This window comes from Rhodnius prolixus, unplaced genomic scaffold, assembly GCF_049639745.1.
Source record: "Rhodnius prolixus isolate KJV_2025 unplaced genomic scaffold, Rpr scaffold_7, whole genome shotgun sequence".
Classification (NCBI taxonomy): Eukaryota; Metazoa; Arthropoda; class Insecta; order Hemiptera; family Reduviidae; genus Rhodnius; species Rhodnius prolixus.
This window is the reverse complement of record NW_027411582.1, coordinates 25766498-25794473: the sequence shown is the minus strand read 5'-3', so window position 1 is coordinate 25794473 and position 27976 is coordinate 25766498. Positions and strand designations below refer to the sequence as shown.

The window sequence follows — 27976 nt, the reverse complement described above, 5'->3', positions numbered from 1 at the left end:
TAGTCTATTCTAAGAAAATTGTGCCATAAAATTAAACAATTTATTAAAAAATGTATACATTTTACCTATATATTAATAAATGTGTTATCTTGAATTATATTTGAGTTTTTCATCGTAAGCAAGAAAATATAGTATCGGGTCGGATCCGACCCTATCTTAGTGTTTGTGTCACGAAAATTCATCTTGTGGTTTGAGGGCTATTAATATGGATATTCGGTACAAATTCATCTGGAATTGTCCATAGATATATATACATATATTTTAGTAACAGCAAAAAGCTGTCCACATGTTTTATAGTCATATAATTGGGTTCTTGCCAGATATCTGTTTTGTAGTGTTTTGTAAAGAGCGAACTCAATATTTAGCCATTCTATGCACTACTCTGAATTCCACCATATGTATAATATATATATTCCTCTGCCTAAAAAAGTAATTTAACTAAAGCGACCTATTTAACTGGATTTAAAATTTGATTTTTTGCAATAAAATTAAAAATTCATTTTAATTTTTTTAAATTCATGGTTCCACAAAAATGGGCTATAAAACTGAAGGAGACAAAAATCTTAGCACATTACATTCACTGTTCGACGCATCATTCTTTCTCCTGTCTTTTACAATATAATTCCTTTACCATTAGTCAGCGTAGTCAGCTACAATGAGACAGAGGAGTAACTTGGAATCCTCAGACACGACTTAGAGAGAACAGAACTCAACAGACGCTTCTGGCAACTGAAAAGACTATTAGACAACAGATCAAAACTCACTCTGGGCTACAAAAGACTTATATATGTAAGTATATTAAAGCCAGTCTAGGCTAATGGCATCAAACTGTGGAGGTTCAACTAAACGCTCAAATCTCTGCAAAGAATACAGCCCTTGCAGTCTAAAATTCTTCGCTCTATTGTTTGACGCTTCCTTTCTACGCCACCAACCCAAACCATTCACACAGACTTACAACATTCATTTCGAGCAACGCAAGTTACTGAAAACCAGATACAGAAAACTCCATCTTAACATTCAATCTCGTCACAATCCCACTGGTACAATCTATCTTCCAGGAACATTTCCAGACAACACTTTCTAGACGCCATAAAAGACAGTGGCCTCGCGATCTCCACTCTGATGACGAGAGTCTGTAGAAAGTAAAATTTTATTGGAGTGGTAACTTCTCCACTCTGATCTTAATCGAATTTACTTAGTGATTTTACGGATGTTGCTGTAGTGTGCTTAAATTTGGAGTAGGAGTTCGAATCTTGGGGTTGTAGTTACTTTTTTTAACTTTTTTCATTTGTTAAGAATAATATTAATGTTAAGTAAAGAATGTGCTTCCAAGCTCCGTTCGTGATACCTAAATGGTAGTTGGACGTTAAGACCTGTCTGAAAAAGTAGGCGATTCATGTAGTTATGTTTTTAAACATATGTACGAGGTGTGTTCAAAAAGTAACGGGAATTTTCGTTTTTTGAAAAAAATATTTATTTATTCATCTACATTAATATTGTCGCCTTCAAAGTAGTCCCCTTCGCATACAATACACTTGTGCCAGCGCTTTTTCCAATCCTCGAAACACTTCTGAAACTCGATCTTTGTGATAGCTTTCAGCTCTTTCAGCGATTCGCTTTTAATGTCATCTATGCTTGTAAAACGACGGCCTTTTAATGTTCTCTTTATGTTTGGAAATAGAAAAAAGTCACATGGAGCCATGTCTGGCGAATATGGAGGCTGGGGCATCGTTAAAGTTTTGTTTTTGGCCAAAAATTCACGAACAAGCAATGAAGTGTGAGCAGGTGCATTATCGTGGTGCAAAATCCATGAATTGTTTTGCCACAAATCCGGGCGTTTTTTTTCGGATTGCTTCACGCAAACGGCGTTGAACTTGTAGGTAGTACTCCTTATTGATTGTTTTACCTTGTGGCAAGAATTCATGATGCACTATGCCATTAAAATCGAAGAACACAGTGAGCATAACCTTCACATTCGACCGCACTTGTCGAGCCTTTTTCGGTCTTGGCGATCCAGAATGCCTCCACTGGGACGATTGAGCCTTAGTTTCGACATCATATCCGTAAACCCATGTTTCGTCACCTGTTATAACACGTTTCAGTAGATCCGCATCGTTGTCGACTTCATTGAGTGACTCTTGAGCAACTTCCATTCTCCGCTGTTTTTGTTCGAAATTCAACAATTTTGGAACAAATTTTGCTGCCACACGTTTCATACCCAAAACATCTGAAAAAATTTCATGGCATGAGCCAATTGATATGGCAACATCATCAGCGACTTCTCTGATTGTGATTCGGCGATCGTTCATAACCATTTCTTTCAATTTTTTCACGTTTTCATCGGTTGTTGATGTGCTTGGACGTCCAGGTCGTTCGTCATCTTCAACGTTTTCGCGGCCATCTTGGAAACGCTTATACCACTCGTAAATCCTTGTTTTATTCATAGCAGACTCACCATATGCCTTTATTAACATTTCACACACTTTATTTCATTTTTTACGCAAAATTTAATACAAATTCTTTGATCCATTTTTTTTAACAAACAAAAATCGCCAAGCTCGAAAAACACGTCTAACCTTAACGGCTGCCACTTAAGAAGTAAACAATGAATATTACTGAAAATTTTATCGTACTTCAGGGACATGTGTACCAACATAATAAAAAAAAAAAATTTACAATCAGACTCTCCAAACCCGCGAAATTTAAAAATTCCCGTTACTTTTTGAACACACCTCGTATGTAGTCAGAAGATTGCATAATACTACACCGACACAAACATGAAATATGCACATGCATACAAAGGAACAATTCCCAAACAATACAAAATGAGAAACTAAATTACAAACACCAGGAAATCAATACTGCACAGTATCTTTAAAAAAAAATGTCTTCAGAGTCTTCAGAATAGATGAGACCAGCTGGCGAGGCTGGCTGGCTAGATGAGCATGTTCAACGTCACCTTGTAGCATCATTGGCTCGAGAAGTTGACTGCTACGACTGTACAAATCGATGAACTCCACTTTTTTTAAAAAATATATCTTAAATTTAAGTATCAAAGCACTTGATTCAGTCATACCTTTTTATTTTTAGCAATAAATTTCCCTAAATAATAAAGATTAACATCATTAGAAAGATGGTTTTGGTTTTCGACCGTTTTTTATTAGATTATCGTAGTGAAATTATTGAGGTGCGGTCAATAAATATTGTAACCAAATTTCTTTCTTCATACCAACGTTTCGGTAAATATATTACCTTCTTCAGAGTAATATAAAATTTGTAAAGTTTAATGTTGAGCTAACATCATCATAATCTTTAAACGACAAAAAACAATTTAAGCCATTGAATAATAAATTATTAATTTCAGAAGCCATTTTGATTCAACTCTGTGCAACAATTCAACTCAAATGCATTAGCAGGCGCTGAATGGTAACGGTAAATTTTTATAAATTAATATTATCATTACTGAGTGCAAGTGCAAATTGCCGAATATGAGGAAAATACTTTACACTCGAGTGAAGTATTACATTTTTTCTGCAACCATTAGGGTTATTAACTAAAAAAAAAAAACTAAACAGGAATCACTAGAATCCATTTTAAATTTCTGTAAGGTAACACTATAACCTTTTTAACTGTTACAATTAAAAATATCTAATTATTTATTAAAGTATTATTTTTATTTCTATATTCCTTTCAATTTTTATTTTATTTTTTAATATTCGTTTTTTAATTATTTAGTTACGTTAAATAAGCTTATTAAAGTTTTACAGAAAATATTTAATAACAAAACTTCTTATATCAAGGAAGCACAATAAAGTTTTTCCACTCACTAGTGAGGAAAGTGACACTAATGGGAATTTTTCCCCACTAGTGTGGTAAAGTTGGGCATTACACAGCTGATTTTAATTGAGTAATGAGAACATTCCTACATGGTTGCAGAAAAAGTTATATTACTGGCATTAGTAGAGAGGATTTGCCGATTCTGGCGCACCTAAAATACAAAATGGCGGCCATCCCCTCCCCTCCCACCCCCCTCCCCCAACCCTACCCCCACCCCTCCTTATTGACCAATCATCGATTTCGACGAGGGTTTAAGCCACGCCCCCTACCCCCACCCCACCTTATTGACCAATCATCGAACTCGACGAGGGCTTTAGGCCACGCCCCTTCCCCCACTCCACCCTTTTAATCGACCAATCAGCGAATTCGATGACACCCCTTTTACCCCCACTCCTTCCCCCACCCTTATTAATTGACCAATCAGCGAATTCGACGACACCTCATTACCCCCACCCTAGCCCTACTCCTATTACATGACACCTACCTTTACCCCCACCACCTCTAGGTCGTCGTATTCGTTGGCCTCTTAAGCTCCTCCTACAAGATGGCGGCTCTCCTAACAGCTGTAGTACACAAGATGGCCGACCTCGTACCAGCTGATGACCACAAGATGGCGGACCTCATACCTCCACCCCCTCGCCCATTGATAGACAGGAGGGGATTTTTTTTTTTAATTATTTTTACTTACTTGGGATTCGATCCTACAACCTTCGTACTGATAGACACGTCATCTGCACCAGTCGGCCACAGTGTTAGTCTCGCTTACTCTAGTTTTGAATGTTCTCTTATGTTTTAACTTGGAATTATTTTTTAAAAAATCTAACCCCCCTCACCAAGAATTTTTTTTTTTTATTTAAATTACCCCCCACTATCACAAAAATATTGAAAAATAAAAATGGATAACCTCACTTTAGGTAATAGAAAAAACTATTTACTTACCCCCTCCACCTGGACTGCTTCCGTTGCTGATAACGCGACCTACACTCACTGAAAACTAAACCCGAACTGGCATTTGGACTGCGATACTAGCATTAACCCCCCACCACAATTACGTCACACTCTAACTAGCCAATAGAATTGCATCTTTTTTTCCAAATGATTACCTCTCTTGACAGGTCTCTGTAGCAAGCCCCCCCCCCTTTCCCTTCCACATCTTTTATCATACCTGTTAATTTATATATATGCCAACATAGCTGAACATGCTCCAACAAGTCTGGACATGTAGCCAGCTGCCTCTTTCGCTTTAACCGTTTTATTATTTCCGTTTACCAACTATACAAACCTGTATGAACATATCGTTATAGTCTCAATAGGATGACACGTATGATTAGCTGAACATGCTCCAACAAGTCTGGACATGTAGCCAGCTGCCTCTTTCGCTTTAACCGTTTTATTATTTCCGTTTACCAACTATACAAACCTGTATGAACATATCGTTATAGTCTCAATAGGATGAAACGTATGATTACCTGAACATGCTCCAACAAGTCTGGACATGTAGCCAGCTGCCTCTTTCGCTTTAACCGTTTTTTTTTTGTTATTATGAAGTTAAAAGTAAATTGAACTTTGAACTTATTAATAAAATATAAATAAGTTTTAATTTCCTTTTTTTTTATTTATCACATAATTTGTATATGGCTTAATATTGCTCAACTTGCACCTTAACCCCATAAAACTTTCCTGTAATTTTAAGTGTAAAAAGGAAAAATACGAATGAGCAAACATTAATTAAAACATTTTATTTTTATTTAACGGAAGTATACAAGTAAAATAATAACATTTATTTCACAGTATAAATTTATTTCAGTTTACCAACTATACAAACCTGTATGAACATATCATCGGTGTAGTCTCAATATGTGTGTTTACCTGAACATGCTCCAACAAGTCTGGACATGTAGCCAGCTGCCTCTTTCGCTTTAACCGTTTTTTTTGTTATTATGAAGTTAAAAGTAAATTGAACTTTGAACTTATTAATAAAATATAAATAAGTTTTAATTAACTTTTCTTTATTTATCTCATAATTTGTATATGGCTTAATATTGCTCAACTTGCATGTCTGAGCATGCCCTGTTTACCTGAACATGCTCCAACAAGTGTGGACATGTAGCCAGCTGCCTCTTTCGCTTTAACCGTTTTTTTTGTTATTATGTAGTTAAAAGTAAATTGAACTTTGAACTTATTAATAAAATATAAATAAGTTTTAATTTACTTTTCTTTATTTATCACATAATTTGTATATGGCTTAATATTGCTCAACTTGCATGTCTGAGCTTGCCCTGTTTGAATTGGTCAGTAACTAACTGATGTCTCCCACCCTTGGGCATGACGTCACTTATTGTTAGCCAATGGCATTTCGTGTTTTTACTAATAATCGATTATCATAATCGATTCTTCTGATAATATAAAAGTCGCTCCGAATTCTGCTGCGGTCATACAGTGTTTAGTGTTCTTAGTGTCAACAGCTTTTCCAGCGTCTTGCCTTCTTTGAACTGTAAGTACTTTTTTTATTAATTTTCAACAAATATATATATTCGTTTTTTTTTTTTATTATTTCACTTTTTAGTATTTCATTTTTATAAGTTTTCAATTTTAATTTCATTTTATATAGTTAATTCTGTTTCTTGTATATATTTCTTTAGTAATATCTTAGTCTAGTTTATGTTCTTTATTCATTTTTATTAGTAATTTTTAAATATTCGTGGTTTAAATATATATATATTTGTAGTTATTATTTTGTGTTACTCACTATTTGAATAATAATGGAGTGCCAATATTGTGGAAAAATGTTTTTACGGGGGGACTTTAAGGAACGTCATGAACGTGCTTGCGCCGCAAATGAGCAATCTCGTCAATGTCCAAATTGTAGAGAATGTTATTCCTCAAGAAAAACGATGCTTGCTCATTTGCGACGGTGCGATACTGAAACACCAGTCATGGCAAAACGAGCTCGTATTGAGGCAGCTCAAGGCCATTTATATGAAGTGGAGTCAGCTTTTGGGAGGACACTTCGAACTTTTTTCCTTCCAAGTTCTGGGGCAGTCGACGCAATGGAATTTCTAACAGGTCAGATAGAAACATTGCGTCGTCTGCTTCAGGAAGTAATGGCAGACAGCGATTCTCCCCTGAAATATAACTTGGTCTTGGAGGCGACCTTTGAAAACATCAAAGGTGAAACTTGTGATCGCGCCTTCAAGACTAAGAATAAAGTAATTTATGAAGACTCCTCCATCGACGATTCTCTTAATGAGAGCTTCAAGAAGATTGTAGTAGAGATGGAGGAGTCAACACTAAAGGGGAGCGGCTGGTGCCTAAAAGAGTTCGACGGAGTCCTCTTAAAAGTAAATAAATTTACCCCTCTCGGCGGCTCCAGCTTCATTCCCCTTCCTCCTCACATTGCCAATAAAAAAGCCGTCATCAATGTCCAAAATACGGATGACCGGTGTTTTCAGTACTCAATTCTTTCTCGCTTCGTCACAAAGGATCCACAACGTGTTAGTAAATATGCTAATATAGAGCACAGGTACAATTTTGACTGCATTTCCTTCCCCACTCCTCTCCATGAGGTGAAAAAATTTGAAAAGTACAACAACATTACGATAAATGTTTTCACCCTTGGAGAGAAAGGAAACGTGTACCCTCTAAAAGTGGTAAAGCAGGAGAAGGAAGACCATCGCGATCTCCTTCTTCTGACTTTAGAGAATGGACGGAGCCACTACACATACATCAAAGATTTTAATAAATTAGTGGTCCGACAAATTACTGCGCATGGAAAAAGGGTACACGTTTGCAAGCGGTGCTTTACCCATTTCAACTTGGATGGTGAAAGCATCGCCGAGCGGGTGAGGGAACATATGGAGTATTGTGGAGTAAATAGACCGACCCGGATTGTATTGCCAGAATGTAACGACGATGGGACCCCTCCAAAAATATCTTTCACAAAAATACAAAACCAAATGAGGGTTCCCTTCGTCGTTTATGCTGATTTTGAGGCAATTTTAAAAAAAATGGATGCAAACGGAAACAATGTGGGCCGGTCGTACACAACTCCCTACCAGAGCCATCTTCCTATGAGTTTCTGCACTTATGTGAAAGTGGCAGAAGACATATGCCACTGCCTTCCTGCCGATTTTCCTGCGGAACCTTACATCTATACGGGTGAAGATTCCGCAGAGAAATTTATGGCTTACATAAAGGCGGTGGCCGAGAAGGTGGCTCTGGTATACTCCATTAAGCGGCCAATGCTACCCCTGACACCATCTCAGCTGGAAGACTTTAAACGGTCCCCAAAATGTCACCTCTGTAATCTTCCCTTCAATAGAACTGATCCTAAAGTGGCGGATCACGATCACATCACTGGTGTGTATCGTGGTCCTGCTCACAATTCCTGCAATATCCTTTACCGCACTCCTCGTTTCCTTCCCGTCTTCCTCCACAATCTGAGCGGCTATGACGCCCACTTTATTGTTCGCCAGTTGGGGTATGACTCAAGTCGCATTGACGTCATCCCCAACAGCGAAGAGAAATACATCTCATTTAGCAAGCAAGTGGGCGCTCTAACCGTCAGATTTGTGGACACCTTCCGTTTCATGTCTTCTAGCTTAGATAGGTTGTCCAAGAATTTGCCCAACAATAAATTTATAGACACGGGCAAATTCTTCCCCGCCGACAAGATGGATCTGGTCGTAAGAAAAGGAGTGTACCCCTATGACTACACAGATTCGTTCGAGAAACTTAGGGAGACGGTTCTTCCCCCTAAGGAGGCATTCTATAGCACCCTTAATGAATGCCACATCTCGGACGAAGACTATCAGCATGCCCAGTCAGTTTGGGAGGCCTTTGAAATTAGAACCCTAGGGGGGTACAGCGAACTCTACCTTAAGGTAGACGTAATGCTCTTATGTGACATCTTTGAAAATTTCAGAGATGTTTGCATAAGAGCATATTCGCTGGACCCTGCCTGGTATTTCACGGCCCCAGGACTGGCTTGGGATGCCATGCTGAAGTGTACAGGGGTACAGTTAGATCTACTCACTGATTATGACCAGCTCCTGATGGTTGAGCGGGGCATTAGGGGTGGCATTTGCCAATGCAGTCTTCGCTATGGTAAAGCTGATAATGCTTATCTGTACCCAGATCGAGATCCCCATAAGGAATCTAGCTACATTGCCTACCTAGATGCAAATAATTTGTACGGGTGGGCAATGTCAAATCCGCTTCCTTACGGGGATTTCGAATGGGTATCTGATCCGGATACTCTAGACTGGGGCAATATGCAGGAAGATGGTCCCTTCGGGTATATTGTCGAAGCCGATATTGAGTATCCGGCCGAGTTGCACGAACTGCACAACGATTTCCCCCTTCTCCCGGAGAATAGGGTGCCTCCGGGACAGGTTAATAAGAAATTGTTGGCTCCATTGACCAACAGGGAGAAATACGTTGTTCACTTCGTCAACTTGAGGCAGGCTATGGGTTTAGGTCTGCGGTTGGTACGCGTACATAGAGCGCTGCGATTCAGGCAGTCCCGTTGGCTTCGTCCCTACATCGACCTCAACACCCAAATGAGACAACAGGCGACCAACGACTTTGACAAAGACTTCTACAAACTAATGAACAACGCGGTATTTGGTAAATTCATGGAGGACGTACGAAAACGAACAAAAATAGAACTGGTAACCGACGAACGTAGAATACGGAAACTAATAGCGAAGCCTACTTTTAAAGACAGGACGATCTACTCAGAGACGCTGACTGCTGTACATCTGGACTTTGAACAGATCACGATGAACAAACCAATTTATGTTGGAATGGCCATTCTTGATCTGTCCAAAGTCCGGATGTATGACTTTCACTACGCTACAATGCTGACAAAATACGGACCTGACAAACTAAAACTTTTATACACAGACACTGACAGCCTCATGTACTTGGTACAGACGAAAGACTTTTACGAGGACATAACTACAATGATGGACGAGTTTGACACCAGTGACTACCCTGACGGACATCCATGTAAAAACAATAGAAACAAGAAGGTGTTGGGGAAGTTCAAGGATGAAGCCAGTGGAGAGCCTGTCTCTGAATTCGTGGGCCTCCGCGCAAAGATGTACGCAGTACGCATCCGCGGCCTAGAGAAGAAGCGGGCGAAAGGGATAAAGAAGGCAGCCGTAGATAAAAAAATCACCTTTGATGATTATATGGCTGCCCTGTTCGAGGGAAAAGAGTTTACAACCACGTTTAGAACAATAATTTCTAAAGAACATAAACTCTTTTCCGTCGAACAGAGAAAAGTATCCCTTTCGCCCCACGACGACAAACGCCATCTAGTCGATCGCATTCACACTCTCGCCCATGGCCACTTTACCATAGCGGACTAGCCTGTGCAACGTTGTGGATTTTTTGTAAATATATATATTTCATATACTATGTACATGGTTACCTTGTTTAGAGTAGGTCTTTTTTTTTTTGTTCTAGTCAATCTTTATTTATTAATTTTTTTAAACGTATTTTTGTAAATATTTTTTTTCCATATATTATTATTTTTGTAAATATTTTTTTCTATTTATTATTAGTATGTAGTATTAAGTTTTTTCTAATTAATAGTTTATTAAAATAAAAAAAAAAATAAAAAAAATTAATAAATAAAAAAAAGGTGGTGGGTATTTTAGTTTAAGTTATTTTATTTTATGTAAATAGGATGTGTGAATGTTGGTGGCGGGTGTGTGAATGCAGTGTAGATAGATTTCCTGTGCCATGTACATAGCTTAGTTATATATATATATACAGAAGCGAGAGAGCGTTCCTTATTAGTTCCCATCATGCGCTTGATAAAGCAACATCACACCCTCTCCGTGCAAAATCTTGACGACAGGGCCTCTTCCAAGAAATGCTCCAAACACGGTCAGCTTTTCCCAGATTCCATTAGATGTTTAATAAGTGGGCCGTCCAATTGTGGGAAAACTAACCTGATGTTGAGCTTAATATACGATCCAAAGGGGTTGAGATATGAAAATATATATTTGTTTGCAAAGTCATTACAACAGCCCAAGTACCGGAAGTTAGCTCAAATTTTAGAACCTTTAAAAGATATTGGGTACTTTGAATTTGAAGACAATTCTCAAGTTCCCCCACCTAAAGAGGCCCTGCCAAATTCAATAATTATTTTCGATGATATAGCATGTGACAAGCAAGATAATGTAAGAGCCTATTTTTGTATGGGGCGCCACAGTGGAGTTGATATATTTTATCTAAGTCAAAGTTATACTAGAGTTCCTAAGCACTTAGTAAGAGAAAATGCAAATTTCCTAATACTCTTTCGGCAAGATGAATTAAATTTGAGAAGAATTTACGATGACCATATCAATTCCGATATGGAATTCAAAACTTTTAGAAAAATTTGCCACTGGTGTTGGAAAGAAAATAGATATGGTTTTCTAGTGTTGGACAAAGATAGACAGATTACTGAGGGAAGGTATCGAAAAGGTTTCGAAGCCTATATAATACCTTAACTATGCACTTGAAGATCATTGTTCATTGAGCCATGGAGGGGTCAACTAGTGACGTTGTTATGCGTGAAATAATCGAAACCAGAAAGGCGATTCAAGAAAAGTGTAATATATTGAAGAGAAACAGAGAAGAGACCGATGAATATTTGAAAATGAAATATCAACCTTTATTGAGTCCATTGAAAGCATTGGTGGAAAAGCAGGAAAAGCCACCACTTGAATTAAAAGAATCTCCTAAACCGGAAGTAGCTACTTGTGAAACACCCCTTCCACCTCCAAAGAGACTAAAATTTCTGAGGCTGGAATCGGCTACAACACCGCCGTCAAGATTTACAAAAACATGGCATGAAGAACTTTCAACCCCAAAGCGACCGGAAGTTCTAAAGTTATCTTCTTCTGCTTCTGCTGAAGCAACCAGCCCGCTTCAAGAGGTACGAGAACAAGCACAAACTCCCGAAGGGAAGGAAATTTCAGCAAAATATTTGAAGGAAGTTGGAGAAATGTCCTCAAAATATATCAAAAAATTTATTAAAAATGAGACCAAGGACTTGGATATGATATATGGTGTAGTTTATGACGGCCGGAGATTTAGTATTGGTGACTCAGTGGTCTCCATCAGCAAAGATATTCTATCCGTTGGTGATAATACCTATTTCGGCACGCCAGGTCTTTTCGAGTTATTATTCTTGACAAATCCAAACTTGTCTATGGTGAAAAAGACGGATTATATCAATTATAAGAGCATACTGCAACAGACGAACGCTCATAGAGAAGGGCACAGCCCTTCCGGACCAATTAAAGTTCTGAACACAAACATGAAATACAAGAATGTGATTTCAAAATTGTTTTCAACAAAAAGAGGTGCCGGATATGTAGATCCTAACATGCTTGTAGATCGATTAAGAAGCTTACTTGGCACCAACAATGCCAGCGCGGAAATAAAAAGTATTGAAGCCCAGCTGAGAGATGGAGGTATAATAGCGTAGTGTGGACATGAACAAGCTTCATTTCATCATGACCTCTGTTAAGGAACAGATTGTAAACGAGTTGCATAGACCAGCAAGAAGAGTGTTCAAGAGAAGAGCAGTCCTTCTGAAGGGCTTAGATGACCTGTGGCAAGCCGACCTAGTGGAACTAATACCCTACGCTAGATTCAATAAAGGCCACAAATATCTGTTGACAGTGATTGATTGTTTCTCCAAATATGCATGGGCGATCCCTCTGAAGAATAAGACAGCCCTGGAAGTGAGTCAAGCATTCGAGAAAGTATTAGCCGAACGGAATCCAAACAATTTGCAAACGGATAATGGAAAAGAGTTTTACAACAAGATATTTGGCAAGCTGATGAACGTGAACGGTATAAATCACTATTCTACCTATAGTAACTTAAAAGCTTCAATAGTGGAGAGATTCAATCGTACTCTGAAAGCGGCAATGTGGAAAAAATTTAGTCTCCAAGGATCGTACGACTGGTTAACCAGTATTAAATCGCTAGTGAACAAATATAATAATACTAAACATAGAACGATTAAAATGACGCCGGCTTCAGTACGGGGAAAAGAAATAGAAGAACAGCTGTTACGTGAAGTATATGCGAAGAAAACTTTGAAAAATACCAGCATTCCCAAGTTCAAAGCTGGTGATCATGTACGCATATCGAAATATAAAGCGCAATTTGCTAAAGGCTACTGCCCTTCATGGTCTACAGAAATATTTAAAGTTGCTGAAGTGAAAAATACCATACCGGTCACCTATCACCTGAAAGATTATAAGGGGCAAATGATTGCTGGAGGTTTCTATCAAGAGGAACTGCAGCTGGCCAAACATCCCGACAGTTACCTAGTGGAGAAGGCTATTAAACGGAAAGGTGATAGAATTTTGGTGAAATGGTTGGGCTTAGATAATTCACACAACAGTTGGGAGAATGTTAAAAATGTTCATATATAAAGCCAGAAACAACTAACAGCGATTCAGTTTATCATGAGACGTGCTAAAGATAAGAAGAAAAAGAAGAGAATCATCCCCACTCCTAGACGGATGGGTGGCAAATCTTCAAAATTGAGCGGAAAAGCTAAACGAATGCTGGATACGCTACCTCGCCTGCGACTAAGTAATTTTGATCTAATTAAGTTGGCAAAATCAAATAAAATTCCTCATTTCAGAGGAGTGTTCATGATTGATGAATTTCCAAAGAAACCTTGGAAAAATGAACGAGCCATTTTTAATTTGGATAGCAGTGTTGGCAGTGGTACTCACTGGGTTTGTTACAAGAAGAGAGGAGAATATGTTCAATTCTTTGATAGCAGTGGTGCCAATCCCCCTGCTGAATTTGTCCGATATGTAAAGGGAAGTCGAATTTCATGGAACAGGAAGCAGTATCAGAAAGTTGGCACTAACAACTGCGGTCAGCTTTGTCTACTCTTCCTGCTGGATGTCTTATAAAAGAGAGGCTCACAACTGAAGTTGGCCATTTGAACACTAGACGGAGATGGGTTTAGACTTTAGAAGAGGCGATAAAAGGACAGTTGCGGAGAAAAAGAGCATCATTCCAGTGAGAACAGTTGCCGAGCGAACATCGCTGACCAACAGCAGTATTCGATTTCTTCAGGCTGCAGGTTACTACGTTCTATCATCATCATGGAAGTGTTAGATTTGGAAGAGAAATGTCAGTTTGACAATTCAATCGAGTGCATAGAATTGCATTCCCATCACCCATATGCTTCTTCAAAACTACTGCCAGGCGATGAAATACGCATTAGTGTACAACATCAAGATCTATACACGCTACCCAGTCAAAGTTTGCTCTACTTGGAAGGCAAGTTTTTAAAGGAAGACGGCTCTGCAGTTCCTGTCTCATACAAATTGACCAATAATGCTTTTGCATTTCTATTTGATGAAATAAGATACGAACTAAGTGGAGTTGAAATAGATCGAGTAAAAAACCCAGGAATAGCTTGTACACTTAAAGGGCTGGTTTCGCTTAAGGCAGGCTGCCAGTATGTTACAAACTGGGGCTGGTGCTATCCCCAAAGCGATGCTCTCAACATCACTTCAGCAGAAGGATGTTTTAATTTATGCATTCCGCTGTCATCGCTGCTGGGATTTTGTGAAGATTACCAGAAAATTGTGATTAATGTTAAACAAGAATTGATACTTGTTAGAAGCAGACAAGATGGAAATGCCTATAAATTCAACAGATTGAATGAAGAACAAGCGGTGGAGAGGTGTAAAATTGAAATGGTGAAGCTTTGCTGGATGCTGCCCTATGTAACAGTCAACGAACATCAGAGATTGGCTCTTATGCGTCATCTTAAATCTGCTAAGGTATTTGCTCTAAGTTTTAGAAGTTGGGAACTCTATGATTACCCTTTGTTGCCGGCCACTCAGAGGCAAATCTGGTCAGTGAAGACTTCTAGTCAAATGGAAAAGCCCCGATATATCATTCTAGCTTTTCAGACCGGACGTGCTAATAATGTGGAAAGCAACGCTAGTCACTTTGACCACTGTTCTATTTCAAATGTAAAACTTTATCTTAATTGTAAAGCTTTCCCATACGGCGATTTGAATGTAGATTTTTCCTCTAACCGTTTTGCCATTCTATATCATATGTATGCTTCCTTTCAAATGTCATATTATGGAGAACAAATGTATCCTCTAAGTTCTTTACAAAATTTTAAAGAGAAAACACCCTTAATTGTAATAGATTGTTCTAAACAGTGTGAATCTACCAAATGTGGCCCGGTAGATGTTAGATTGGAATTTGAATCAAAAGAAATGTTCCCGCCCAACACCACTGCCTATTGTCTTATTATTCACGACAGGGTGGTAGAATATAATCCTTTGACAGGTATTGTACGTCGTATGGTATAAGAAGGCTTGAAGAGCTAGTTCAGTGTTCAGTATGGCTCAAACAGGCGTGCTGATAGCTGACTTCCAGTGCTTTGTAGACAGTGTAGGAGGTTATATTGTTAAAGAGCTTTCTCTATTAGACTATAATTTTCAATCAGTCAGACACTGGATATTCAAGCCACCTGTCCAACATAAACAATGTGAAAAAAGTAGAAGAACCAATTATTGGTTAGAAAATTATTATCATAAAATTAAGTGGAATGACGGGGATATTGAATATGAAATGATTAGAGATATTTTCAAGTTTATTGATTGTAATTATAAATTTGTGTTTGTTAAGGGTTATGAAAAGAAAAGATTTCTTTTGCAAAATCTGTACAGTTGTTGTGTAATTAATTTAGAAGATTATGACTGTCCAAAACTTGATTCATTAGAAACAGCAGGAAATCAGTGTATTATACACAATACTTGTAAAGAGAAATGTACGCAATATCGAATTAAAGCCATCAATTGCTGGCTCAATAGTAAGTTTGGTTGGAATGAGACGGAAATATTTTTGCCTTAAAGAACGAATGTGGTCACTGGCGAATGCATTGAGTTGCACACAAACCTGAATGTTGGTCACTGGCGGGGTGTAAAATCCCCGTAAACCATGAATGGATTTGTGCAGATTGTGTACAATGTATGAATGCGATTGATGCAAGGCAGCTAAAATTCCAACAACCATTAAAATAAACTGATTCGATAGCAAAACATTTCTTATTTATTTCACTTTAATGTACTAATTAGAAGTTAAATATTTTATTTGTATTAGAAGTTGATTTTTAAATTTTTATATATTTTTCTGAGGTATATGTATCTTTTAAAGTTTTATTTCAATAAATGTATTAAATTAAATTATTGCTTTATTTTTCAAGTATTCCTTTTATTATTATAAAATTATTAAAAAAAAATAAAAAAAGTAAAATAAAAATAAAAACTTCCTCGATGACCTCCACCTTGACGTGGTGAGGAAGCTTAAGGCGGAAGCCGAACTAAGAGGGGCGCATATACAAAATTTATTTAGGTAAAAAAAGAAAAAAACTAAGCTGCAGTTTGTGCACGTTGAGGATATGACAATAGTATGAGTCATCATTATTTTTTACTTGCCTGTTCAAACATGTTGTGCAAGCGTGTTTACATTTTTTAAAAAGTAAGTTTTTAAGTCTACAAACATTCAAAGTTTTATTATTTATAAAGCAATAAAAGCTAATAAGGGCAAAGTTCAGTTTCAAAAATATTGTTTTATCTAAGAAACATATATGAAGTTAACGGACAGGTTGAGTCCTGCATCAAAGGTGGGAGGTATGATTCACCTTATAGAGAGAGAGACACTTGCAAGAGAGAGAGAGGGAAGACAAGCGCGCAATTCTATTGGCTAACTATAAGTGACGTCATAGAGTGGGGGGGGGGGACATCCGTAACGGTAGAGTAGTGAAGCTTGTAAGGTAATTCGTCATTCGTTGCCCACAGCTCGAGAGGTTAACTTCATACTTCAAAGGTAAGTAATAATACTTTTTTTATTGAAACAATATTTTGATAATGATGCGATACTTTCATATAATATTCTTCTTTCAGATGTCTAAGTTGGCAAGCTTTTTGAATGATGTGAATACAAGGTCTGCGGGCATTGGCAAATTATCAGATCTAAGAACCGGATACTCATACGAAGTGAAGCAATTCGAAAGAATCAACACTAAATTTGGAGATGCCATCGTTGCCCATTTACATTATCTTGGCCCGACAATGGACTACCCAACGAGGATCTTCCTTCCACGCAGATTTGCGGCAGTGATAACTGATGAAATGGTGGAAGATTACCAACAATCAAAGAAAAAACTGTTAATAATGTACAAAGGCTTTAATAATGGAAGATATGACATAGAATTTAAATAAAATTTATACTGTGAAATAAATGTTATTATTTTACTTGTATACTTCCTTTAAATAAAAATAAAATGTTTTAATTAATGTTTGTTCATTCTTATTTTTACTTTATACACTTATAAATAAAGAAAAGTAAATTAAAACTTATTTATATTTTATTAATAAGTTCAAAGTTCAATTTACTTTTAACTTCATAATAACAAAAAAAAACGGTTAAAGCGAAAGAGGCAGCTGGCTACATGTCCAGACTTGTTGGAGCATGTTTGTGCTCGTTGAGGATATGACAATGGTATGAGTCATCATTATTTTTACTTGCCTGTTCAAACATGTTGTGCAAGCGTGTTAACATTTTTTAAAAAGTAAGTTTTTAAGTCTCCAAAACATTCAAAGTTTTATTATTTATAAAGCAATAAAAGCTAATAAGGGCAAAGTTCAGTTTTAAAAATATTGTTTTTTCTAAGAAACATATATGAAGTTAACGGACAGGTTGAGTCCTGCATCAAAGGTGGGAGGTATGATTCACCTTATAGAGAGAGAGACACTTGCAAGAGAGAGAGGGAAGACAAGCACGCAATTCTATTGGCTAACTAAAAAACGGTTAAAGCGAAAGAGGCAGCTGGCTACATGTCCAGACTTGTTGGAGCATGTTCAGCTAATCATACGTGTCATCCTATTGAGACTATAACGATATGTTCATACAGGTTTGTATAGTTGGTAAACGGAAATAATAAAACGGTTAAAGCGAAAGAGGCAGCTGGCTACATGTCCAGACTTGTTGGAGCATGTTCAGCTATGTTGGCATATATATAAATTAACAGGTATGATAAAAGATGTGGAAGGGAAAGGGGGGGGGGCTTGCTACAGAGACCTGTCAAGAGAGGTAATCATTTGGAAAAAAAGATGCAATTCTATTGGCTAGTTAGAGTGTGACGTAATTGTGGTGGGGGGTTAATGCTAGTATCGCAGTCCAAATGCCAGTTCGGGTTTAGTTTTCAGTGAGTGTAGGTCGCGTTATCAGCAACGGAAGCAGTCCAGGTGGAGGGGGTAAGTAAATAGTTTTTTCTATTACCTAAAGTGAGGTTATCCATTTTTATTTTTCAATATTTTTGTGATAGTGGGGGGTAATTTAAATAAAAAAAAAAAATTCTTGGTGAGGGGGGTTAGATTTTTTAAAAAATAATTCCAAGTTAAAACATAAGAGAACATTCAAAACTAGAGTAAGCGAGACTACCACTGTGGCCGACTGGTGCAGATGACGTGTCTATCAGTACGAAGGTTGTAGGATCGAATCCCAAGTAAGTAAAAATAATTAAAAAAAAAAATCCCCTCCTGTCTATCAATGGGCGAGGGGGTGGAGGTATGAGGTCCGCCATCTTGTGGTCATCAGCTGGTACGAGGTCGGCCATCTTGTGTACTACAGCTGTTAGGAGAGCCGCCATCTTGTAGGAGGAGCTTAAGAGGCCAACGAATACGACGACCTAGAGGTGGTGGGGGTAAAGGTAGGTGTCATGTAATAGGAGTAGGGCTAGGGTGGGGGTAATGAGGTGTCGTCGAATTCGCTGATTGGTCAATTAATAAGGGTGGGGGAAGGAGTGGGGGTAAAAGGGGTGTCATCGAATTCGCTGATTGGTCGATTAAAAGGGTGGAGTGGGGGAAGGGGCGTGGCCTAAAGCCCTCGTCGAGTTCGATGATTGGTCAATAAGGTGGGGTGGGGGTAGGGGGCGTGGCTTAAACCCTCGTCGAAATCGATGATTGGTCAATAAGGAGGGGTGGGGGTAGGGTTGGGGGAGGGGGGTGGGAGGGGAGGGGATGGCCGCCATTTTGTATTTTAGGTGCGCCAGAATCGGCAAATCCTCTCTACTGGCATTAAAAGATTTCATTTTTAATGACAGTAATCTAACAGTCCGCATTGTCTTTAAAAAAATCTTCTCGCTACGCAGTTTTATCGCGAAAGCTCTTCCGTTAACGAAAAATTTATCAAACTTCCTTTAAAATTCTTGAAGGATGGCTTCTTACCATCATTATAAAACAGTTTCCTTTTGTTTGTTGTTGTTGTTGTTGTTGTTTTTAGATCAGCAATACCAGAGTCGTTTTAAAGTCCGTGCAAAGTCAGAGAGATAGCACCACTGGAGCGTATCGAGGTTATGTTTAGTTAGTAGCTTCTCTTGGAAGAACACACACCAAGTTTCAGCAAGATCGGTCTATTTCTTTGTGTTTGGCATTCGTTTGAATCGAGGAAGTCGAGTGATTTTCAAAAAATGGACGAAAAAGAATTTCGTGTGTTGATTAAACACTACTTTATGAAAGGCAAAACGCCTCAGGAAACTAAAGAGAAGCTTGATAAACATTATGGTGACTCTGCACCTTCGATAAGAACAGTTTATAAGTGGTTTCAAAATTTTCGGAGTAGCCATATGGGCACAAGTGACGCTGAACGTTCTGGACGCCCTGTTGAGGTTACTACTCCAGAAATCATTGATAAAATCCATGATATGGTGATGGATGACAGAAGAGTGAAGGTGCGTGAGATTGCTAGTGCTGTGGGCATCTCGAATGAACGGGTACATAATATTTAGCATCAACATTTGGACATGACAAAGCTATCCGCAAGATGGGTGCCGCGATTGCTCACGCTTGACCAAAAACGAAATCGTGTGAAGTGTTGCAAGGACGGTTTGCAGCTGTTTCAGAAGAATCCGCAGGACTTTAAGCGTCGTTTCGTCACTGTGGATGAAACATGGATACATCACTACACTCCTGTGACCAAAGAACAATCTAAACAATGGGTTACCAAGGGGGAATCTGCGCCAAAAAAGGCGAAGACTGTTCCTTCGGCCGGAAAGATTATGGCGACTGTCTTTTGGGATTCGCAAGGAATAATCCTCATCGACTATCTGGAAAAGGGTAAAACTATTACAGGTGCATATTATTCATCGTTATTGGACCGTTTGGAAACCGATCTGCGAGAAAATCGCCCACGATTCTCAAAAAAGTCCTTTTCCATCACGACAACGCACCAGCTCACACCTCAGCAGTTGTGGTCGCAAAATTAATGGAAATAGGGTTCCAACTCGTTTCACATCCCCTCTATTCTCCAGACTTGGCTCCCTCGGACTACTATTTGTTCCCCAATATGAAGAAATGGCTGGCGGGAAAAAGATTTTATTCAAACGAGGAGGTGATTGCAGAAACGAATGGCTATTTTTCAGACTTGGACAAATCCTATTATTCGGAAGGGATCAACAAACTAGAGCAGCGTTGGACGAAGTGTATAAGCCTAAAAGGAGACTATGTTGAAAAATAAAAAAGGTTTACCCCAAAAAATTAAGTAGTTTTTATTTTTGCACGGACTTTTCAAACGACCCTCGTATACCCAAAACAGGAAAATGAGTAATTGTGAATATCATTGAATAAATTTGTTGCTATCAACGAGGGCAACGGGAAATTTCGAAAAATACAAATTACAAAAAAACAATACGTTCTAAACTAATATTTTTTTTTTTTTTTTTTTTTGAAAAAGTAAAAGAAGGTTATCGACTAAAGTTAGTTCGCATTGTCCCTTAGTTCGCTATCAATGTAACCTGATATCAAAAGGATATTGCTACAAACTTTCGTGGTTGCTAGTTGCACAAACGTTTCTGATGATAAAGTAAAACACAATAAATGTGTACAACAATTTTTTTTTTTCTGTTTTGTTAATATCAGCTGTTTTGGTCCTAGAATAGAGTTTACGATACAAAATGTTCATTCAGTGTGTTCAAAAAGTTGGAAAGGTGATGAATTTGTACGTATCAATAGAGCTGTGTATTGTCCAACTGAACTGATGATAGTTTTATATTGAAGTTCAAGAAATTTATTTTTGATGGTATTGAGCATTGTGAGACCAAACAATGCATTGTAATGTGGACGGTTATGTACGAGATAATATACGAGGGTCGTTTGAAAAGTCCATGCAAAAATAAAAACTACTTAATTTTTTGGGGTAAACCTTTTTTATTTTTCAACATAGTCTCCTTTTAGGCTTATACAGTTCGTCCAACGCTGCTCTAGTTTGTTGATCCCTTCCGAATAATAGGATTTGTCCAAGTCTGAAAAATAGCCATTCGTTTCTGCAATCACCTCCTCGTTTGAATAAAATCTTTTTCCCGCCAGCCATTTCTTCATATTGGGGAACAAATAGTAGTCCGAGGGAGCCAAGTCTGGAGAATAGGGGGGATGTGAAACGAGTTGGAACCCTATTTCCATTAATTTTGCGACCACAACTGCTGAGGTGTGAGCTGGTGCGTTGTCGTGATGGAAAAGGACTTTTTTGTGGGCCAATCGTGGGCGTTTTTCTTGCAGCTCGGTTTTCAAACGGTCCAATAACGATGAATAATATGCACCTGTAATAGTTTTACCCTTTTCCAGATAGTCGATGAGGATTATTCCTTGCGAATCCCAAAAGACAGTCGCCATAATCTTTCCCCTTGGTAACCCATTGTTTAGATTGTTCTTTGGTCACAGGAGTGTAGTGATGTATCCATGTTTCATCCACAGTGACGAAACGACGCTTAAAGACCTGCGGATTCTTCTGGAACAGCTGCAAACCGTCCTTGCAACACTTCACACGATTTCTTTTTTGGTCAAGCGTGAGCAATCGCGGCACCCATCTTGCGTATAGCTTTGTCATGTCCAAATGTTGATGCAAAATATTATGTACCCGTTCATTCGAAATGCCCACAGCACTAGCAATCTCACGCACCTTCACTCTTCTGTCATCCATCACCATATCATGGATTTTATCAATGATTTCTGGAGTAGTAACCTCAACGTTCAGCGTCACTTGTGCCCATATGGCCACACCGAAAATTTTGAAACCACTTATAAACTGTTCTAATCGAAGGTGCAGAGTCACCATAATGTTTATCAAGCTTCTCTTTAGTCTCCTGAGGCGTTTTGCCTTTCATAAAGTAGTGTTTAATCAACACACGAAATTCTTTTTCGTCCATTTTTTGAAAATCACTCGACTTCCTCGATTCAAACGAATGCCAAACACAAAGAAATAGACCGATCTTGCTGAAACTTGGTGTGTGTTCTTCCAAGAGATGCTACTAACTAAACATAACCTCGATACGCGCCAGTGGTGCTATCTCTCCGACTTTGCACGGACTTTTCAAACGACCCTCGTAATGGCAGAAAGAACTTCCTTCCTGAATCTCTGCTTTTACTCCGTTTAAGTCTGTCTCCAATATTCAGTGAAATTTAGGAGCATCTAATTTTGATGAATATTTGTCGAGGCTTTTGTATCCTATTCACGACGACATAAAATGGACATCTTTCCATAAATATTCTTTATCCTAAGTTAAAAAGCCAAAATATTAACTAAGTTTACAGTTAAACCTAGGATATTACATAAATGCCAAATATCAAGAAAGGATCGCAAACCTTTAAAGATCGATCAGGAAACTTTGACAACGTTGGAATAAATACCTTTAGAGGGCTCTGCTCCCATGGTAAATGGCGGCTCTTGCATCAATAATTGTGGATCCACAGGTCTTTTTACAAATTCAACGAACAGTTTTCTTTTTACATATTTAAAAGATGGACACTAATTTTCCATTCTGCGAGTTGAAAATCTATTTTTTTTTTTTTGTTAAACAATAAAAGCTAGGTAATGTGAAAGCTCAAAATGCTCAAAGTAAGACCAGTGGTTTATTTGATTACAGAAGGCACGTAAAAGGGCTCTTTGTCACAAAATATGGCCACAAACACTGTGTCACTGGATACTACTATGGTAAACAAACACAGAATTCAAATACCACAACTACAGTGACCAGTTTAGGAGGTGGAAGGTCGCCCAAACTAGCTAACCACGGAGTATACTCTTGCTCTCTACAATCTACTCTACGTTTGACTTTCATTATAACCAAAAATCCTTTAGCGAGGGCGTTACATTTAAGGATTTCCACCACTGGTCATTTGTTTTGTTGTTTTTCAATTTTCTTTTATTCAATGAAAGAGTCAAATATTGAGTTTAAACCGTTTTTGAGGGCCTCGGAGTTCAAAAGAGAGGTTTCTTTTATTGAGGGGAAAATGGTTTTGCCTTACTTTTAACAGTAACTTTAACTGTAACAGTAACAGTAATTTTTCGTGGGTAAAGGGTCATTGTGGTATAAAAAAAAATGAAATTGTTGATAAACTTGCAAAGGAAGCCACCAATAGTGGGGGAAATGGCTAATTATAAATTACCACACACCGATATCAAGTGAACAATCGCAGAAGCAGCACTACAAAAATGGCCAGACAGATTACAGTAATGGTAATAAAGGGAGATTCTATAAAACTATGTGTAGATCAGTTACCTAGACAACCATGGTTTATAAGGGAACTGTCACTAATAAATGGGTTGTTACGACAATAAGCAGGCTGAGAGCGAACCACGCGGTGTGCGGATCATATCTACACAGGATCAACAAAAGGTCCTCTCCTCTTTGCTGTAGATTGCAATGAGGAGGAGGATTTCAAACATATAATAATGATATGTCCAACGTTATGTGGTAGAAAGGAAACGAATGTTTGACGATATATACAGGTATTTAGATGCACCATTTCGCTACGAAGACATTATATTCTCCACCAACATTTATATGCTTAAGTCGATAGCAGAGCTAGCAATGAAATATGAATGTATTTAAAAGTTATAGAATGAATGGAAGAAAATGATTACAGAAGGGTAACGTGATTTTAATTTCGGTTAAGCTATAAGATGGCAGGAATATAGAGTACTGATCCATCCATTAGTTGGTAAGTTTGTATGTAAATAGTTGTATATAGTAGAATGATGAATGTGTGAAGCGAATGTATTTATAAGAATGGAGAGTGAGTGATATTCTAGTGATAAGCACCTAGACTAGGGGTCGGCAACCCGTGGCTCGCGAGCCGCATGCGGCTCTTTTATCCCAATTCTGTGGCTCTTCAGCCTGCCCAAAATATAATGTATATTTTAATTTTATTTAAACGAATGAAAACTCCATTTATTAAAGGTATTTTTAAAAAAATAAGATCAAAACTGGTAGAAGTACTGAGGAAGAACAAAGGGTGGGAGACCTTCTGCCAGATTTCTGATATTATCAGTGGAACAGAAGTCACCTCAGAACATCGTGTACCCTTTACAACCAACGAGATAACTTCTTTCACCAAGGCACCTATAACATCTGTAGATGTTGAATGATCTTTTAGTCGTTACAAGTCCATCTTACGCCCAGATCGTCGTCACTTTACGTTCCAACATTTGAAATTTCATGTGGTTGCAAACAATTTCGAAGAGTGAAGTTTTCAAAATTGAAAATTTAACACATCTTTTTATAAATAGTAAAAATGTTCTTTGTTCTATAAATCATTATAACTTGTAAAAACAAATTATTTTGTTCCTAATAAATTATTATAAATTGTAAAAATGTTCTTTTCTTGTATAAATAATTATAACTTGTCCCCCCCCCCAAAAAAAATCCATTTTAATAAAAAAAAATGTCCATTTTACTTAAATATTCCAGAAAATATTTTAAGAAAATCACATATTTTCCACATAATTGACGAAAATAAATGCATATTTTAATTAAATATTTGGCATTTTTAAATACATAAAAATCCGTTTCTTAGTGATTACAAATGATCTTCAGAGTTGTTTACACTCTATCACCCTTGCGGCTCTTGGTAAGAATTATTAAAATTATTTAAGGAGAAATGGCTCTCTACTTAAAATAGGTAACCGACCCCTGACCTAGACGATGCTGGCTGTATGGCGAAAGCCAATGCCAAAAAAAGAAGGATAAAAAAATCAGTGTATAATCTAAGAATAAATTTCTACAGATTGTCTAACAAAATGCTAACAATTTGTTCCAATATTTTTATAATAAGCTATTTATTTAGCAATAACCACAAAGTTAACTAGATATTCAGTAAGGTTATGTTGATATAAGTGTTATACTAAGTTCAGTCAATAACTATAAGTTTATTTTGTAACACAGCTAGCTTAACCTAAATCCGCCAAAAAAAAAATGGAGTAGAGGAAAATATTATTGAGAAAAGCAGGTATGAACGTAAAAATCACGAATTGAACTAGATAGAAAATCTTATAATTCCCTCCTCGTGCCTGGAAAAAATGCGAAGATATTATATAAAAAAAGCGCATAAACTTTGATTTTATGTTGTTATCTATTGAGTTAGTCTATCGTAACACTATCTTAAAATCCATATTATACGACAGTACCTGATATTATAGCCCATGTCTACGACGGATTTATAAGGTAAAGATCACCTTTATTATTACTGTATCTGTAAAGAGAAAGATTTAAGAAAATACATTTTGCTACGGGTAGCTGTCGTTCCGTTATTATTTCATAATAATCTTGACGTTACAATGTTCATTAAGTATTGTTCATAACTTTAGAAATGATTTTCATGACTTAACTATGAAATTCAGAAATGATGTGACTATTTTATTGAACATAAAATTGTAATTATAAAGAGCTTAATAACTGTTATATAGAGTATCTGTTGATTTTAGAGACTTTAATAAAGAATCAGAACTTTTATTATTATTATTTTTAACAGAATTTTAGCTAAATAATAAAGAAAAAGATAAACCTGCGAAGCTTATATTTATTGTGGTACTGGGTTCGATTCCCGGTCTTAGGCCTTGGATTTTATTTAATGGTTAATAAAAGAAATTTACAGTAAAGTATGTTTGCTAGTCGCCTCCGTCCGCGACTCCTAATTGGTAGTTGGACGTTAAGCCCCGCCTTAAACAGTAGGCGATTACTTTACTTTTTAAAGAAAAAGATTAAAAGCTTTTCAGTAAACAAGATGGTGGTTCCAAACTTGTTTTTTAAAAGCATTTTTAGTTTCTCTCAGCGGTAGAAATTAAAATTAAAGTAATCGCCTATTTTTTCAGGCGGGCTTTACGTCCAACTACCGATTAGATTCACGTGACTAGCGTTTTCGTTTTAAACATTAAATAAAATTCAAGGTCTAAACGCCGGGAATCGAACACAGTACCACAATACATATTAGGTTTGAAGGTCTCGCGCCTCTAAACGCTCGGCTACCGTGGCCACTGCCCTGGAAATTATTACTTATCTAATCAATAAATAATACTTAATACTTAACTGAATACTTATTTAAATATAAATTTTTATTTTTTATTTTACAATCTGTATACGTTGTATACAATCAGTAAATATGGAGAGTATGATCAACTGGTGCGGGAGAAGAGCAGGAGTAGAGAAGCTACCCAGCGGTAGCACTCTCTATAGGAGAGAGGAGAATGTGAGGAGAAGAGTATGAGAAGGAGAGTGGAGAGATAGGAGAATAATGGCGTTTAGGTCCTCAGCCTACAAGGAAGTCGCGGGGCCACTGGCGATTCAGTCGGCGAGGAGTATTAGGAATGTCAGAGGAAGCGAGAGACAGTACAAGAGGATGAGAGCTAGTCGAGAGAGTAGTATAGAATTTTAGGTATTTAGTCTTGGCGAGTTGGTGTACGAAGGGAATGTTGAGGTCGTTGTGAAGAGTGAGGTTAGTCACCGTAGAAAGGAGCGTCAACTACGAGTATCTGTCGGAGGTGTTTTGATTGAAATGTCTTGTACTGTCCGTATGTTTGTAAGTTTGGCTGAACCCCACAGCTCTAGTCCGTAAGTCCACATAGGTTTGAGGATAGTATTGTATATTAAGCGTTTGAGTTCAATGAGTAATTTGGAGCGTCATCAAGAAGTCTGTAAAGCAGTTTAGTGCGTTTTGTCATTGCTTGTCTTTTAAGCGGGTTCCTAGTGAGTCGTTTGTCTATGTAGAGCCCAAGGTAGTGCACCAGATCTGTACAAGGAAGAGAATTGCTGTTGAAGAGGACAGGTGGACAGGAGCCCCGCCGGAGAGTAAACGTGGCATGCTGGCATTTCTGTGGGTTCATTTTAATCCGCCAATTCTTTGCCCAGGATTCTATTTTATGTAAGTGTGTCTGTAACTTGAATGAAGCTGATGAAGGATGTGTACTTATAGCTAGTACGGCTGTGTCGTCTGCATATGTACACAGAGTAGTGTAGAGGGTTGTACAGGTATGTCTGATGTGTATACTGTTTAGAGAAAGGGGCCAAGTATACTCCCCAGCAAATATAAATATAAATTCAGCTTTTTATTTATATGCGTTTACAAGGATCGTTATTAATGAGGTTAGATGCCGATGAAATTTAGAAAAGCTCAGCTTTGTCTGCAAGTCTGTAAAGCTAAATCATCTGATAATGGTTGCTATGATAATAAGCGAAAGGAATTCTGTTAAACTTGGCAAATAGTCCATTATTTCTCGTATCTAGGTGTTAGCTTAAACTACATTAAAGGATTTACAATTCAGAAGCTAGAGATAAAGCCCACTTCTAGCGTGTAGCGAACATATATTTGGGGCCTTGTGAATCTAAATAGTATTGTACTACATAGAATTATTGGTGATGGTAGCTGTATAGACTAATTAATAAGACTAGTATGTTCCTAACTTAATACAATCAACATCTCCTAAGTTTAATCTTTACCAAGGCCGCTATATGTTGAATGAATCCAGTATAGGATGTGCAACGAGTATTATTCGTTAGAGGAAGTGAACTATCTGTCTTCAGGGTTCTTGGCATCCCTATGGGTATCCCAGTTCTGGCAACACTTAATATATTCTCCTCCAACACATAGACAATATAAATAGATCCTGTAGTCGTAGATCTAGTTTGCTATTGCTGGGATTTAGCTTACACCAATTAGCAAACTGCTGCAATTCTCGTAACTTATAGATTCGCGCACGCTGAACATTCACATTTTTGCCATTTCTTCTTCTGTAGAGGATGGAA

General features: G+C 37.6%; 1 protein-coding gene and 1 long non-coding RNA gene across 6 annotated transcripts in view; both read left to right on the top strand.

The window, feature by feature from the left end:
* The window catches only part of LOC141447250 (uncharacterized), a 182608-nt gene that overhangs the window by 21795 nt on the left and 132837 nt on the right, over positions 1-27976 (top strand). The gene's annotated exons all lie outside the window — the stretch shown is intronic.
* On the top strand, positions 16189-17201 carry LOC141447248 (uncharacterized). Its single transcript, XR_012454228.1, has 2 exons — positions 16189-16731; positions 16809-17201. It is a non-coding gene; the product is annotated as an uncharacterized lncRNA (long non-coding RNA).